Source organism: Ranitomeya variabilis, chromosome 2 (genome assembly GCF_051348905.1).
Source record: "Ranitomeya variabilis isolate aRanVar5 chromosome 2, aRanVar5.hap1, whole genome shotgun sequence".
Taxonomy (NCBI): Eukaryota; Metazoa; Chordata; class Amphibia; order Anura; family Dendrobatidae; genus Ranitomeya; species Ranitomeya variabilis.
In genome coordinates, this window is record NC_135233.1 from 516530614 (window position 1) to 516548620 (window position 18007).

At 52.1% G+C, this 18007-nt stretch overlaps 4 non-coding genes across 4 annotated transcripts; all 4 read left to right on the plus strand.

The window, feature by feature from the left end:
• Window positions 1-14875: 14875 nt before the first annotated feature.
• Window positions 14876-14957, plus strand: TRNAS-AGA (transfer RNA serine (anticodon AGA)). The gene has a single exon. It is a non-coding gene; the product is annotated as a tRNA-Ser (tRNA).
• A 664-nt stretch (window positions 14958-15621) lies between these two features.
• Window positions 15622-15693, plus strand: TRNAQ-CUG (transfer RNA glutamine (anticodon CUG)). The gene has a single exon. It is a non-coding gene; the product is annotated as a tRNA-Gln (tRNA).
• Window positions 15694-16660: 967 nt separating this feature from the next.
• TRNAS-AGA (transfer RNA serine (anticodon AGA)) lies at window positions 16661-16742 on the plus strand. The gene has a single exon. It is a non-coding gene; the product is annotated as a tRNA-Ser (tRNA).
• Window positions 16743-17406: 664 nt separating this feature from the next.
• Window positions 17407-17478, plus strand: TRNAQ-UUG (transfer RNA glutamine (anticodon UUG)). The gene has a single exon. It is a non-coding gene; the product is annotated as a tRNA-Gln (tRNA).
• Window positions 17479-18007: the final 529 nt, after the last annotated feature.

Genomic DNA, 18007 nt, shown 5'->3' on the forward strand with positions numbered 1-18007 from the left:
CCTACTTGAACCAATTTCAAAGGTAACCTTTAACCCCCCCTCAGGGGTTAGAAAGTAGAAGAGCCACAGCTTATGCAGCAGTAGTGCTGCACAAGTCAAAGGTTGCTCTTTTAATTTCGCTCCTTGCACACGCTGAATGAAACACGTATAACATTTAGCCCTTTATACAGTCAAACTGTGTTGGAGGCGCGAGTTCCCTTTGTAATGAGACGCAGCACAGATGTCAAGAATCCCACCTTGGTGCTGGGTGCAGCCTCCTGAGCGTTGTTATTTGCTGTACAGGAGTCTGCGCTGTCGTGTTATCCCCTGGCCTAGCGCTGTTAGCGCTGCCCATCTTCTGACATCATGTAATGTCGGCCGGTGCGTTTCGCGATGACCATGAATCCCAGCCCCGCAGTGTCTTAACATTGTCAAAACACTGCGGGGCTGGGATTCAGGGCCTGGCGCAGCACATATGTTGGCCTCTCACACTCGGGTCCTTACACCCGCTTCAGACTGTGCGGCGTCATCTGATCCCTTATCGCATGCCACGGCCATGAAGCCGCACAGTCCGAAGAAGGCGGAAGGAGAGGAGGGACAGGCGAACTGATGCACTGATCCTGCCCATCAATCACACCCTCGCAGTCCCAATAAATAAGACACCGAGGGGCGTTGTGTGGGTCAGGGCGGCCGCAGAGGCGCAGCCAGCCAAACAATGATGCCAGAAGACGGGCAGCGCTACCAAGGGGGTTGCAGCGTGTCATTACAAAGGAAAGTCACACCACCGGGACGGTTAAATGGTCACACAGAGGACACATTGCAGACGTGTTTTCAGTTCCACATGTGCGAGGAGAATACGTTTCTGAGCCACCTTGCACACATGCAGCATTACCGCTGTACAAGGTGGCTGGATAACGTAAAAACGCCTGGGGGAGGGGGGACAGGTTCCCTTCAACTTCAGTTCTTGTGTCTGCGTGGCTTTTGCAGGACACGTTGCCGGCTGCACAGCAGAGGAACAGCTGGCGGTGCTGGACCCCACTGACACATTGGCTGGTGTTTTTCTCTGTGCAGCTAGCACATCTGGGCCCCAACTGGCGGTTTGTTAGAGCCCAGGGTCAGCAGGAGGAGGAGGAGCAGGAGCAGGGGGAGGGGAGTGTAGGCCGAAGCCTGCACTGGCGGCAGCTTTGGGTCTGTTGTGTCTGCGTGGCGGTCGCAGGACACGTTGCCGGCTACACAGCAGGGGAACAGCTGGCGGTGCTGGACCCCACTGACACATTGGCGAGGTGTTTGGCTCTGTGCAGCCAGCACTTCCGGACAGCAACTAGCGGTGTTGGAGCCCGGGCTCTGCAGGGGGAGCAGAGTGTAGGCCGAAGCCTACTTGAACCAATTTCAAAGGTAACCTTTAACCCCCCCTCAGGGGTTAGAAAGTAGATGAGCCACAGCTTATGCAGCAGTAGTGCTGCACAAGTCAAAGGTTGCTCTTTTAATTTCGCTCCTTGCACACGCTGAATGAAACACGTATAACATTTAGCCCTTTATACAGTCAAACTGTGTTGGAGGCGCGAGTTCCCTTTGTAATGAGACGCAGCACAGATGTCAAGAATCCCACCTTGGTGCTGGGTGCAGCCTCCTGAGCGTTGTTATTTGCTGTACAGGAGTCTGCGCTGTCGTGTTATCCCCTGGCCTAGCGCTGTTAGCGCTGCCCATCTTCTGACATCATGTAATGTCGGCCGGTGCGTTTCGCGATGACCATGAATCCCAGCCCCGCAGTGTCTTAACATTGTCAAAACACTGCGGGGCTGGGATTCAGGGCCTGGCGCAGCACATATGTTGGCCTCTCACACTCGGGTCCTTACACCCGCTTCAGACTGTGCGGCGTCATCTGATCCCTTATCGCATGCCACGGCCATGAAGCCGCACAGTCCGAAGAAGGCGGAAGGAGAGGAGGGACAGGCGAACTGATGCACTGATCCTGCCCATCAATCACACCCTCGCAGTCCCAATAAATAAGACACCGAGGGGCGTTGTGTGGGTCAGGGCGGCCGCAGAGGCGCAGCCAGCCAAACAATGATGCCAGAAGACGGGCAGCGCTACCAAGGGGGTTGCAGCGTGTCATTACAAAGGAAAGTCACACCACCGGGACGGTTAAATGGTCACACAGAGGACACATTGCAGACGTGTTTTCAGTTCCACATGTGCGAGGAGAATACGTTTCTGAGCCACCTTGCACACATGCAGCATTACCGCTGTACAAGGTGGCTGGATAACGTAAAAACGCCTGGGGGAGGGGGGACAGGTTCCCTTCAACTTCAGTTCTTGTGTCTGCGTGGCTTTTGCAGGACACGTTGCCGGCTGCACAGCAGGGGAACAGCTGGCGGTGCTGGACCCCACTGACACATTGGCTGGTGTTTTTCTCTGTGCAGCTAGCACATCTGGGCCCCAACTGGCGGTTTGTTAGAGCCCAGGGTCAGCAGGAGGAGGAGGAGCAGGAGCAGGGGGAGGGGAGTGTAGGCCGAAGCCTGCACTGGCGGCAGCTTTGGGTCTGTTGTGTCTGCGTGGCGGTCGCAGGACACGTTGCCGGCTACACAGCAGGGGAACAGCTGGCGGTGCTGGACCCCACTGACACATTGGCGAGGTGTTTGGCTCTGTGCAGCCAGCACTTCCGGACAGCAACTAGCGGTGTTGGAGCCCGGGCTCTGCAGGGGGAGCAGAGTGTAGGCCGAAGCCTACTTGAACCAATTTCAAAGGTAACCTTTAACCCCCCCTCAGGGGTTAGAAAGTAGATGAGCCACAGCTTATGCAGCAGTAGTGCTGCACAAGTCAAAGGTTGCTCTTTTAATTTCGCTCCTTGCACACGCTGAATGAAACACGTATAACATTTAGCCCTTTATACAGTCAAACTGTGTTGGAGGCGCGAGTTCCCTTTGTAATGAGACGCAGCACAGATGTCAAGAATCCCACCTTGGTGCTGGGTGCAGCCTCCTGAGCGTTGTTATTTGCTGTACAGGAGTCTGCGCTGTCGTGTTATCCCCTGGCCTAGCGCTGTTAGCGCTGCCCATCTTCTGACATCATGTAATGTCGGCCGGTGCGTTTCGCGATGACCATGAATCCCAGCCCCGCAGTGTCTTAACATTGTCAAAACACTGCGGGGCTGGGATTCAGGGCCTGGCGCAGCACATATGTTGGCCTCTCACACTCGGGTCCTTACACCCGCTTCAGACTGTGCGGCGTCATCTGATCCCTTATCGCATGCCACGGCCATGAAGCCGCACAGTCCGAAGAAGGCGGAAGGAGAGGAGGGACAGGCGAACTGATGCACTGATCCTGCCCATCAATCACACCCTCGCAGTCCCAATAAATAAGACACCGAGGGGCGTTGTGTGGGTCAGGGCGGCCGCAGAGGCGCAGCCAGCCAAACAATGATGCCAGAAGATGGGCAGCGCTACCAAGGGGGTTGCAGCGTGTCATTACAAAGGAAAGTCACACCACCGGGACGGTTAAATGGTCACACAGAGGACATATTGCAGACGTGTTTTCAGTTCCACATGTGCGAGGAGAATACGTTTCTGAGCCACCTTGCACACATGCAGCATTACCGCTGTACAAGGTGGCTGGATAACGTAAAAACGCCTGGGGGAGGGGGGACAGGTTCCCTTCAATTTCAGTTCTTGTGTCTGCGTGGCTTTTGCAGGACACGATGCCGGCTGCACAGCAGGGGAACAGCTGGCGGTGCTGAACCCCACTGACACATTGGCTGGTGTTTTTCTCTGTGCAGCTAGCAGTACCGGGCCCCAACTGGCGGTGTTAGAGCCCAGGGTCAGCAGGAGGAGCAGGGGGAGCGGAGTGTAGGCCGAAGCCTGCACTCGAGCAAGTTGAAAGGAAACCTTTAACCCCCCCCCCCCAGGCGTTTGTAGCTGAAAGAGCCATTGTGTACAGCACTAATGCTGGAAAAGGTAAACTTAGCTCTTTTAATTATGGTCCTTGCACATGCGGAACCTAACAGTTATGAAATGTGTCCCCTCACAGCGTTAAACCGTCCGGTAGGTGGAACTTTCCTTTGTCGTGTGACGCAGCACAGCCATCATTGTTACCCCCTTGGCGCCGTGCGCCGCCTCCTCAGCGTTGTTTGAATCTGTCCCGGAGCCTGCGCTGTTAGGTTAGCCCTTGGCCATGCACACATTTTGCGCTGCCCGTCTTCTGACATCATTTGGTGTCAGGCTGGCTGCGCCTGTGCGGGTGCGCTGGCCGAGATCCCGCCTCGCAGTGTCGTCTAATGTAATCCCACCGCGGGCCTGTGATCCGTGCCCGTGCGCAGTGCATATCCTCGCCTCTCACTCCCCTCCCTACGGCTTTTTCAGACTGTGCGGTGTCACGGCCGTGGCATGCTATTAGGGACCAGCTGACATCGCACAGTCTGAAGAAGCCGTAGGGAGGGGAGTGAGAGGCGAGGATATGCACTGCGCACGGGCACGGATCACAGGCCCGCGGTGGGATTACATTAGACGACACTGCGAGGCGGGATCTCGGCCAGCGCACCCGCACAGGCGCAGCCAGCCTGGCACCAAATGATGTCAGAAGACGGGCAGCGCAAAATGTGTGCATGGCCAAGGGCTAACCTAACAGCGCAGGCTCCGGGACAGATTCAAACAACGCTGAGGAGGCGGCGCACGGCGCCAAGGGGGTAAAGATGATGGCTGTGCTGCGTCACACGACAAAGGAAAGTTCCACCTACCGGACGGTTTAACGCTGTGATGGGACACATTTCATAACTGTTAGGTTCCGCATGTGCAAGGAGCACCACGAAAAGAGGCACTTTTTCCCTTTGCATCATTACTGCTGCACAAGGTGGCTCCTTCAGTAACAAACGCCTGGGGGGGGGGGGACAGGTTCCCTTAAAGTAAACTTGTTGTGACTGCGTGGCGGTCGCAGTACACGTTGCCGTATACACAGCAGGGGAACAGCTGGCGGTGCTGAACCCCACTAACACATTGGCGAGGTGTTTGGCTCTGTGCGTACAGCACTTCTGGACGGCAACTGGCGGTGTTGGAGCCCAGGGACAGGTGGAGGAGGAGGAGGTTGGAGGAGGTAGGAGGGATTGCCACACACACAGCAGGGGAACAGCTGACGTTACTGAACCCCAATAACAGAGGAGGGACTGTTGACTGTGCGTACAGCACTTCTGGACGGCAACTGGCGGTGTTGGAGCCCAGGGACAGGTGGAGGAGGAGGAGGTTGGAGGAGGTAGGAGGGATTGCCACACACACAGCAGGGGAACAGCTGACGTTACTGAACCCCAATAACAGAGGAGGGACTGTTGACTGTGCGTACAGCACTTCTGGACGGCAACTGGCGGTGTTGGAGCCCAGGGACAGGTGGAGGAGGAGGAGGTTGGAGGAGGTAGGAGGGATTGCCACACACACAGCAGGGGAACAGCTGACGTTACTGAACCCCAATAACAGAGGAGGGACTGTTGACTGTGCGTACAGCACTTCTGGACGGCAACTGGCGGTGTTGGAGCCCAGGGACAGGTGGAGGAGGAGGAGGTTGGAGGAGGTAGGAGGGATTGCCACACACACAGCAGGGGAACAGCTGACGTTACTGAACCCCAATAACAGAGGAGGGACTGTTGACTGTGCGTACAGCACTTCTGGACGGCAACTGGCGGTGTTGGAGCCCAGGGACAGGTGGAGGAGGAGGAGGTTGGAGGAGGTTGGAGGAGGTAGGAGGGATTGCCACACACACAGCAGGGGAACAGCTGACGTTACTGAACCCCAATAACAGAGGAGGGACTGTTGACTGTGCGTACAGCACTTCTGGATGGCAACTGGCGGTGTTGGAGCCCAGGGACAGGTGGAGGAGGAGGAGGTTGGAGGAGGTAGGAGGGATTGCCACACACACAGCAGGGGAACAGCTGACGTTACTGAACCCCAATAACAGAGGAGGGACTGTTGACTGTGCGTACAGCACTTCTGGACGGCAACTGGCGGTGTTGGAGCCCAGGGACAGGTGGAGGAGGAGGAGGTTGGAGGAGGTAGGAGGGATTGCCACACACACAGCAGGGGAACAGCTGACGTTACTGAACCCCAATAACAGAGGAGGGACTGTTGACTGTGCGTACAGCACTTCTGGACGGCAACTGGCGGTGTTGGAGCCCAGGGACAGGTGGAGGAGGAGGAGGTTGGAGGAGGTTGGAGGAGGTAGGAGGGATTGCCACACACACAGCAGGGGAACAGCTGACGTTACTGAACCCCAATAACAGAGGAGGGACTGTTGACTGTGCGTACAGCACTTCTGGACGGCAACTGGCGGTGTTGGAGCCCAGGGACAGGTGGAGGAGGAGGAGGTTGGAGGAGGTAGGAGGGATTGCCACACACACAGCAGGGGAACAGCTGACGTTACTGAACCCCAATAACAGAGGAGGGACTGTTGACTGTGCGTACAGCACTTCTGGACGGCAACTGGCGGTGTTGGAGCCCAGGGACAGGTGGAGGAGGAGGAGGTTGGAGGAGGTAGGAGGGATTGCCACACACACAGCAGGGGAACAGCTGACGTTACTGAACCCCAATAACAGAGGAGGGACTGTTGACTGTGCGTACAGCACTTCTGGACGGCAACTGGCGGTGTTGGAGCCCAGGGACAGGTGGAGGAGGAGGAGGTTGGAGGAGGTAGGAGGGATTGCCACACACACAGCAGGGGAACAGCTGACGTTACTGAACCCCAATAACAGAGGAGGGACTGTTGACTGTGCGTACAGCACTTCTGGACGGCAACTGGCGGTGTTGGAGCCCAGGGACAGGTGGAGGAGGAGGAGGTTGGAGGAGGTAGGAGGGATTGCCACACACACAGCAGGGGAACAGCTGACGTTACTGAACCCCAATAACAGAGGAGGGACTGTTGACTGTGCGTACAGCACTTCTGGACGGCAACTGGCGGTGTTGGAGCCCAGGGACAGGTGGAGGAGGAGGAGGTTGGAGGAGGTAGGAGGGATTGCCACACACACAGCAGGGGAACAGCTGACGTTACTGAACCCCAATAACAGAGGAGGGACTGTTGACTGTGCGTACAGCACTTCTGGACGGCAACTGGCGGTGTTGGAGCCCAGGGACAGGTGGAGGAGGAGGAGGTTGGAGGAGGTAGGAGGGATTGCCACACACACAGCAGGGGAACAGCTGACATTACTGAACCCCAATAACAAAGGAGGGACTGTTGACTGTGCGTACAGCACTTCTGGACGGCAACTGGCGGTGTTGGAGCCCAGGGACAGGTGGAGGAGGAGGAGGTTGGAGGAGGTAGGAGGGATTGCCACACACACAGCAGGGGAACAGCTGACGTTACTGAACCCCAATAACAGAGGAGGGACTGTTGACTGTGCGTACAGCACTTCTGGACGGCAACTGGCGGTGTTGGAGCCCAGGGACAGGTGGAGGAGGAGGAGGTTGGAGGAGGTAGGAGGGATTGCCACACACACAGCAGGGGAACAGCTGACGTTACTGAACCCCAATAACAGAGGAGGGACTGTTGACTGTGCGTACAGCACTTCTGGACGGCAACTGGCGGTGTTGGAGCCCAGGGACAGGTGGAGGAGGAGGAGGTTGGAGGAGGTTGGAGGAGGTAGGAGGGATTGCCACACACACAGCAGGGGAACAGCTGACGTTACTGAACCCCAATAACAGAGGAGGGACTGTTGACTGTGCGTACAGCACTTCTGGACGGCAACTGGCGGTGTTGGAGCCCAGGGACAGGTGGAGGAGGAGGAGGTTGGAGGAGGTAGGAGGGATTGCCACACACACAGCAGGGGAACAGCTGACGTTACTGAACCCCAATAACAGAGGAGGGACTGTTGACTGTGCGTACAGCACTTCTGGACGGCAACTGGCGGTGTTGGAGCCCAGGGACAGGTGGAGGAGGAGGAGGTTGGAGGAGGTAGGAGGGATTGCCACACACACAGCAGGGGAACAGCTGACGTTACTGAACCCCAATAACAGAGGAGGGACTGTTGACTGTGCGTACAGCACTTCTGGACGGCAACTGGCGGTGTTGGAGCCCAGGGACAGGTGGAGGAGGAGGAGGTTGGAGGAGGTAGGAGGGATTGCCACACACACAGCAGGGGAACAGCTGACGTTACTGAACCCCAATAACAGAGGAGGGACTGTTGACTGTGCGTACAGCACTTCTGGACGGCAACTGGCGGTGTTGGAGCCCAGGGACAGGTGGAGGAGGAGGAGGTTGGAGGAGGTAGGAGGGATTGCCACACACACAGCAGGGGAACAGCTGACGTTACTGAACCCCAATAACAGAGGAGGGACTGTTGACTGTGCGTACAGCACTTCTGGACGGCAACTGGCGGTGTTGGAGCCCAGGGACAGGTGGAGGAGGAGGAGGTTGGAGGAGGTTGGAGGAGGTAGGAGGGATTGCCACACACACAGCAGGGGAACAGCTGACGTTACTGAACCCCAATAACAGAGGAGGGACTGTTGACTGTGCGTACAGCACTTCTGGACGGCAACTGGCGGTGTTGGAGCCCAGGGACAGGTGGAGGAGGAGGAGGTTGGAGGAGGTAGGAGGGATTGCCACACACACAGCAGGGGAACAGCTGACGTTACTGAACCCCAATAACAGAGGAGGGACTGTTGACTGTGCGTACAGCACTTCTGGACGGCAACTGGCGGTGTTGGAGCCCAGGGACAGGTGGAGGAGGAGGAGGTTGGAGGAGGTAGGAGGGATTGCCACACACACAGCAGGGGAACAGCTGACGTTACTGAACCCCAATAACAGAGGAGGGACTGTTGACTGTGCGTACAGCACTTCTGGACGGCAACTGGCGGTGTTGGAGCCCAGGGACAGGTGGAGGAGGAGGAGGTTGGAGGAGGTAGGAGGGATTGCCACACACACAGCAGGGGAACAGCTGACGTTACTGAACCCCAATAACAGAGGAGGGACTGTTGACTGTGCGTACAGCACTTCTGGACGGCAACTGGTGGTGTTGGAGCCCAGGGACAGGTGGAGGAGGAGGAGGTTGGAGGAGGTAGGAGGGATTGCCACACACACAGCAGGGGAACAGCTGACGTTACTGAACCCCAATAACAGAGGAGGGACTGTTGACTGTGCGTACAGCACTTCTGGACGGCAACTGGCGGTGTTGGAGCCCAGGGACAGGTGGAGGAGGAGGAGGTTTGAGGAGGTTGGAGGAGGTAGGAGGGATTGCCACACACACAGCAGGGGAACAGCTGACGTTACTGAACCCCAATAACAGAGGAGGGACTGTTGACTGTGCGTACAGCACTTCTGGACGGCAACTGGCGGTGTTGGAGCCCAGGGACAGGTGGAGGAGGAGGAGGTTGGAGGAGGTAGGAGGGATTGCCACACACACAGCAGGGGAACAGCTGACGTTACTGAACCCCAATAACAGAGGAGGGACTGTTGACTGTGCGTACAGCACTTCTGGACGGCAACTGGCGGTGTTGGAGCCCAGGGACAGGTGGAGGAGGAGGAGGTTGGAGGAGGTAGGAGGGATTGCCACACACACAGCAGGGGAACAGCTGACGTTACTGAACCCCAATAACAGAGGAGGGACTGTTGACTGTGCGTACAGCACTTCTGGACGGCAACTGGCGGTGTTGGAGCCCAGGGACAGGTGGAAAAGCAGAGGAACACAATGTAGGCCGAAGCCTGAGAAAGTCGAAAGGGAACCTTTAACCCCCCCCAAGGCGTTTGTAGCTGAAAGAGCCAGCTTGTGCAGCACAAAAGATGCAAAAGGAAAAGGTGGCTCTTTTCATCATGCTCCTTGCACACGCAGAACTAAACACTTATAAAATGTGTCCCCTGCAACCGTAAAACCGTCCCGGAGGTGGGACTTTCCTTCGTAATGTGACGCAGCACAGCCGTCATTCCTACCCCCCCGGCGCCGCGCACCGGCTCCTCAGCGTTGTTTTATTCCGTCCCGTAGCCTGCGCTGTTATGTTATCCCGTGGCCAGGCACACTTAGCGCTGCCCATCTTCTGACATCATTTGGTGTCAGGCTGGCTGCGCCTGTGCGGCCGCGCTGGCAGAGAGCCCGCCTCGCAGTGTCTTCTGATTTAATCCCACTGGGGGCCTGGGATCCATGGACATGCGCAGTGCATATCCTCGCCTCTCACTCCCCTCCCTACGGCTTCTTAAGACTGTGCGGTGTCACGGCCGTGGCATGCTATTAGGGACCAGCTGACACCGAACAGTCTGAAGAAGCCATAGGGAAATGAGTGAGAGGTGGAGGTTCAGATATGCACTGCGCATGTCCATGGATCCCAGGCCCCCCAACGGTGTGATGAGGCTTTCTACGTTGTCCCGGTAGCGAGGATCGAGGAGGGTGAACACCCAATAATCAGACATGTTGAGAATGTGGGCGATGCGGCGGTCGTTTCTCAGGCACTGCAGCATGTAATCCACCATGTGCTGCAGACTGCCAACTGCCCAAGAAACGCTGTCCCCTGCTGGAGGCGTGATCTCTGCCCGCTCGTCATCACCCCACCCTCGCTGTACACACTGAGTACTGGACAATTCGGTAACTCCCTCCTCTGGACGGACGTCTTCCTCCTCCATTGACTCCTCCTCATCCTCCTCACAAACTGTCCCCTGCCTAAACGTTTGTGAGGAACCACGTGGCGCTGACTGTCCAGAAGATGATGGAAATGGTGAATCCTCATCCTCCACCTCTTCCACAACATCATCCCTTAGCGCTTGCAGTGATTTTTCAAGCAGGCAGATAAGGGGGACAGTCATGCTGACTAGTGCATCATCTGCACTCGCCATCCGCGTGGAATAATCAAAGGGACGCAAAACCTGGCAGACGTCATTCATAGTGGCCCACTCTGTGGTTGTGAAGTCTGTACGGCGCTGAGTGCGACTTCTTTGTGCCTGAAGCAGCTGGTACTCCATTACAGCTTGCTGCTGCTCACACAACCGCTCCAACATATGTAACGTGGAATTCCACCTGGTAGGTAGGTCACATATGATGCGATGTTCCGGCAGGCGGTGTCGGCGCTGCAGAGCCGCAATGCGCGCTTTTGCCGTGCTGGAACGCCGCAAGTGAGCACACTCTAGGCGGACCTTGTGCAGCAGTGCATCAAGATCCGGATAGTCCCTCAAAAAGCTCTGCACGACCAAATTGAGCACATGTGCCAGACATGGGATGTGAGTGAGGTTGCCGAGGCCCAGAGCTGCCACCAGATTTCGGCCATTATCACACACTACCATGCCTGGCTGGAGATTCGCTGGCACAAACCACACATCGCTCTCCTGCTTGATGGCATTCCAGAGCTCCTGCGCTGTGTGGCTACGATTCCCCAAAAAAATTAATTTCAACACGGCCTGTTGACGTTTGGCCACGGCTGTGCTCATGTCGGTCGTAACAGGTACACGTTCATCACGGGTCCATGTGGAGGTGGACTGTGACGGCTCCTGCAGCGATGATTCTGAGGAACTGGTGTAAGAGGAGGAGTCAATGCGTACAGAATGGATTCCTGCAATCCTTGGAGTGGGCAGGACACGTCCTGCGCCACTCGCACGGTCTGTACCCGGCTCAATGACATTAACCCAATGGGCAGTGAGGGAAAGGTATCGCCCCTGTCCATGTTGACTGGTCCACGCATCGGTGGTGAGGTGGACCTTGCTACTGACGGCGTTCAGTAGCGCGTGTTTTATGTGTCCCTCCACATGCTTGTGCAGGGCAGGGACGGCTTGCCTGCTGAAGTAAAAGCGGCTGGGCACATTGTACTGTGGGACTGCCAATGACATCAAGTCACGGAAGCTGTCAGTCTCCACCAGCCTGAATGACAGCATTTCCAGTGACAGAAGTTTGGCAATGCCTGCAGTCAGAGCCTGTGCTCGTGGGTGGTTTGACGAGAAAGGCCGCCTTTTCTCCCATGCCTGTACTACCGATGGCTGTAGACTGGGCTGGGAGTGTGTGGATGACTGGGAAAGTGGTGCTGCGGGTGGAATTACAGCGGGTCTCTGGACAACAGGGCCAGAGGTTCTTCCACGGCGATCCTGGGAGGAAGCCGAACCAGCTGCGTGTGAGCTAGAGGAAGAGGCAACACGAGCTGAAGAGGTGGTAGCTGCCGCTGTTGGTTGGCCTACCTCTTCAGTGTGTTTTTCTAACAACGCCGGGTGCCTGGTGCGCACATGTTTCCACATGTTGGAGGTATTGAGGCTGCTGACATTTCGACCTCTTTTGACTTTGTGATGACACACGTTGCATCTGACATAGCAAATGTCATCTGCAACTGTGTCAAAAAAGGACCAGGCACTGCAAGTCTTGGGAGCGCCCTTTTTGGCTTTTGGAAGAGACATGCTCCTAACGGGTGCCAAAGCGGGGGCTGCAGGATCCGCAGTCTTCCCCCTCCCTCTCCCTCTTTGGGCCGTACGGGGAATCTCTTCCTCAGAGCTGCTCCCACCACCTTCCTGTCCCTCACGCCAAGATGGGTCGAGGACCTCATCATCTACACTACCCTCTGCCCCCAACTGCTCCTCCTGGGTAGTCTCAGCAGCAGAGCACGCACCAGTAAGTGGCACCTGAGTGTCATCATCAGCTGATGCGGCCTGCGATGTGGTGACCGGAGCCACTGGCCCACCCGCCTCTTCAGAGGAAGACAGAAAAAGCTGTTGGGCATCACTGCACCCTGCCTCTTCTTCCATTTCTCCAATGCTGCTTGGCTGGCCCCCTGTTTCCAAGCCAAGAGATTCAGAGAACAGAAGTAGAGACGGCTCCTGTCCTGGGCTCTCTGTCTGCCTGGGCAATTTGGCAGGTGGTGAAGAGACAGATGGCTGCTCTCCAGTGCTCTGTGTCTGAGAGGATGTGGCACTAATGGAAGTTGATGCATTAGCTGCCATCCATCCGACAACGGCTTCAATTTGGTCTTCACGCAGCAGCGGTGTACGGCGCTCTGACACAAAGCTGCGCATGAACGACTGTTGCCTGGTGAAAGTGGGTGCTGATGAGTCACCGGTGCCCGCAGCAGGCACAGAATCCCCACGTCCCCTCCCTGCTCCGCGCCCACGCCCACGTGCCTTACTCACTGCCTTCTTCATCTTGGTTGACTGATAAAGATAAGCAGAAAAGTACTAACGGATTTGTGTGCTTATTCCTGAGCAACTCCTCCTAACAGGTATAAGAAACACTAATTTTCTAAAGTGTGGACTAGACTTTAATATGAGCTAATGTGGCCTACACAAATGTAAAGTGGTGTAACTGGTGTGTTTGGTGAACTTTATTATTTATTTCTTTTTTGGGGGCTGAACTGACAACAGATAGAGCTGCAGTCACACAGAGACCGTGCAGACAGACGTAAACGGCGCTGCAAGGCCCAAAAACCCTCCTCTACTTTATCCTATGTAGTGTTTTTCCACAAATTAGCTGGAGACGGGTGGAAAGACACTAATAGGATTTTTTTAAATTAATTAGCAGCAGACTACACTACTTGAAAAAAAATTAAAATTGATTTGGCGGTATGACGCAGTGAACAACCCTGAGCTGGAGACAACCAGGCTACGGCTGCTCACAGACTACAGGGCGAGCTGCAGTCACACGGAGACCGTGCAGACAGCCGTAAACGGCGCTGCAAGGCCCAAAAACCCTCCTCTACTTTATCCTATGTAGTGTTTTTCCACAAATTAGCTGGAGACGGGTGGAAAGACACTAATAGGATTTTTTTAAATTAATTAGCAGCAGACTACACTACTTGAAAAAAAATAAAAATTGATTTGGCGGTATGACGCAGTGAACAACCCTGAGCTGCAGACAACCAGGCTACGGCTGCTCACAGACTACAGGGTGAGCTGCAGTCACACGGAGACCGTGCAGACAGCCGTAAACGGCGCTGCAAGGCCCAAAAACCCTCCTCTACTTTATCCTATGTAGTGTTTTTCCACAAATTAGCTGGAGACGGGTGGAAAGACACTAATAGGATTTTTTTAAATTAATTAGCAGCAGACTACACTACTTGAAAAAAAATAAAAATTGATTTGGCGGTATGACGCAGTGAACAACCCTGAGCTGCAGACAACCAGGCTACGGCTGCTCACAGACTACAGGGCGAGCTGCAGTCACACGGAGACCGTGCAGACAGCCGTAAACGGCGCTGCAAGGCCCAAAAACCCTCCTCTACTTTATCCTATGTAGTGTTTTTCCACAAATTAGCTGGAGACGGGTGGAAAGACACTAATAGGATTTTTTTGAATAAATTAGCAGCAGACTACACTACTTGAAAAAAAAAAAAAAAAAAAAGAACAGTATGAGGCAATGAACCACCCTCCCTGAACTGAATACAACCAGCTATGGATGGCCTATGTGGCTGCACTCAGACTAGAGAGTGGGCTGCACTCACACACACACACACACACAGACCTTGCAGATCGCTGTGAAAACAGCGCTACAAGGCAAAAGCAAGGTGAATAGTAGGTGAACACAGCGGTTGCTAAATTAGCCTTTGGAAAGCACAAAGAAGCAAATCGCTATCTCTAAACTGTCCCTCAGTCAGCAAACAGCGTCCTGTCACTAACTGAATTCACAGCAGAGTGATCGGAAAATGGCGCCAGCGACTTTTAAACTGCATCATGACATCATTTCAGCAGCCAATCACAGCCTTGCCAGTGGTTTCATGCCCTCCATGCTAAACAGGATGTGCCCACACTTGGAATCATTCTCATTGGCTGAATTTCTGAATTTTGAATCTTGGAACTTCCGATTCCGGTATCCGATACGCGGCAAGTATCGGAATACCGGTATCGGAATTCCGATACCGCAAGTATCGGCCGATACCCGATACTTGCGGTATCGGAATGCTCAACACTAATAATCACTGATCTTGATCATGGTGCTATAAGAAAAGGTGTTTGATTCTCATCAAAAATCAACGTCTAAGTAGTCGTGGCCGAGTGGTTAAGGCGATGGACTAGAAATCCATTGGGGTTTCCCTGCGCAGGTTCAAATCCTGCCGACTACGAATATGTTCATATAGTTTTTTGACTGATTACCTGAGAAGATAAATTTGCGTGTGTCCTGTTTTATGCCACATGAAGGTGATATGCGAACTTTGGGCAGGGTTTCTAGAACCAGACTGACTTGATTTTTGGATGCATTTTATATAAGCCGATCTGACGCTACATCCCACGTGCGTCATGCCACTAATTAAAAGAAGCGCCATGAGTGCCACCAGGTAAGTGGTGCATCTCCCTCTTTTGTCTAGCAGTTACAGACCACTGCTTTGGCAGATGTACTGAGACATGCACTTTTATTCACAGCAACCTTCAATTATCTCTTGGATAAAACTTTTTACCACACAATGAAAATTTTTTAGCCACTTCTGGATGAACAGCTTTCTAACAGTATAAGTTTTGCAGTTATTTTTTTCTTACCTTTTTTCCAAGTAACAGATCCAACACTCTATTTACTAGCCACTTTTCATCAACATTTAAAACTGTCATTGTTGAGATATCATGGAACTCTTGGCACACTTGTGGAAATAAAGTTTAGGAGATATTAATTTACCTTTGTGTATTAATTGTAGATGTGCACTACAGCTTTAGAGCCTTTTTTCACCATGATTCATGAGTTCATATGTGCTTTTTAGCACAAAAAAACTGCAGCCAGTTAATTTTTGTGCGTGTGGTTCCATGGTGTAATGGTTAGCACTCTGGACTCTGAATCCAGCGATCTGAGTTCAAATCTCAGTGGAACCTGGGCAGCTCTTTGTACATGTGTTTCAGTTTTTGCACTTACACTGAGTTCTCCTGTGCCAAAGGTTTAACATAAAAAGATAAAAAGAGAAAGTTAAAATCAACATGCAAAACAAAGATTTGAATGTTCCAATCATCCATGGAGTGATCACTTTGAGTTCTATGGCCAAATCTACCTTTAAAGCAGGATTACGGAAACTTTAAATTGACTTTAAGTTACAGCACTCTTAGGAACTGTGTCACGCAAAGCAACCATACCCTATGATTTATGTCAATGTTCACATAACACTTTTTCCAGGTGTATGAAACTGACAAGGATTTGAAGTTGAAATGGCTTCAGGAAATGTTGGCGTTTTCTTCCTGAATCATCTTTTCTTGTGTTTTTCAGAATTTCCTACAGCGGTTTGTAAGCATTTTTGGTGGTGTTTCTCTAAAATTATTTTGGGCATCTTTTGAGTCTGTTTTTGTGGCTTTTCTTTGTAGCTCACAAAATGCACCAAAAGTCTCTCAGGAACATTGAAGGAGTTTTCCTAACCTTGCCATTGAATTGTATTATAAGTATGGAGCTCTTCTAAATGAAAAACACCTGAAGAATGATATGCTTATTTTAGTTAACCGCTTGGCATTTTTGGAAACTTGATGTGGTTAAAAGACGCCCAAAAGCCTGATAATATGAACAGCAAGTCTTTTTTACGTGGAAATTAATTTGTTCAGTGTTTTCAGCATTTTCAGATTGATTTTCAGGATGTTTTTGGAATGGACCCACTCCAAATCCGCCTTATAAAGAGGTAAAAGTCTTAAACTGTGCATGATTCCCATTGATGATGACTTTAAATCAGATTTTTACATTTTACTGGGACCTGGAAATTTGTTTCTATTTTCTGAGATGTTTTCCAGAGGGATAATCACTGATCTTGATCATGGTGCTATAAGAAAAGGTGTTTGATTCTCATCAAAAATCAACGTCTAAGTAGTCGTGGCCGAGTGGTTAAGGCGATGGACTAGAAATCCATTGGGGTTTCCCTGCGCAGGTTCAAATCCTGCCGACTACGAATATGTTCATATAGTTTTTTGACTGATTACCTGAGAAGATAAATTTGCGTGTGTCCTGTTTTATGCCACATGAAGGTGATATGCGAACTTTGGGCAGGGTTTCTAGAACCAGACTGACTTTATTTTTGGATGCATTTTATATACGCCGATCTGACGCTACATCCCACGTGCGTCATGCCACTAATTAAAAGAAGCGCCATGAGTGCCACCAGGTAAGTGGTGCATCTCCCTCTTTTGTCTAGCAGTTACAGACCACTGCTTTGGCAGATGTACTGAGACATGCACTTTTATTCACAGCAACCTTCAATTATCTCTTGGATAAAACTTTGTACCACACAATGAAAATTTTTTAGCCACTTCTGGATGAACAGCTTTCTAACAGTATAAGTTTTGTAGATATTTTTTTCTTCCCCTTTTTCCAAGTAACAGATCCAACACTCTATTTACTAGCCACTTTTCATCAACATTTAAAACTGTCATTGTTGAGATATCATGGAACTCTTGGCACACTTGTGGAAATAAAGTTTAGGAGATATTAATTTACCTTTGTGTATTAATTGTAGATTTGCACTACAGCTTTAGAGCCTTTTTTCACCATGATTCATGAGTTCATATGTGCTTTTTAGCACAAAAAAACTGCAGCCAGTTATTTTTTGTGCGTGTGGTTCCATGGTGTAATGGTTAGCACTCTGGACTTTGAATCCAGCGATCTGAGTTCAAATCTCAGTGGAACCTGGGCAGCTCTTTGTACATGTGTTTCAGTTTTTGCACTTACACTGAGTTCTCCTGTGCCAAAGGTTTAACATAAAAAGATAAAAAGAGAAAGTTAAAATCAACATGCAAAACAAAGATTTGAATGTTCCAAGCATCCATGGAGTGATCACTTTGAGTTCTATGGCCAAATCTACCTTTAAAGCAGGATTACGGAAACTTTAAATTGACTTTAAGTTACAGCACTCTTACGAACTGTGTCACGCAAAGCAACCATACCCTATGATTTATGTCAATGTTCACATAACACTTTTTCCAGGTGTATGAAACTGACAAGGATTTGAAGTTGAAATGGCTTCAGGAAATGTTGGCGTTTTCTTCCTGAATCATCTTTTCTTGTGTTTTTCAGAATTTCCTACAGCGGTTTGTAAGCATTTTTGGTGGTGTTTCTCTAAAATTATTTTGGGCATCTTTTGAGTCTGTTTTTGTGGCTTTTCTTTGTAGCTCACAAAATGCACCAAAAGTCTCTCAGGAACATTGAAGGAGTTTTCCT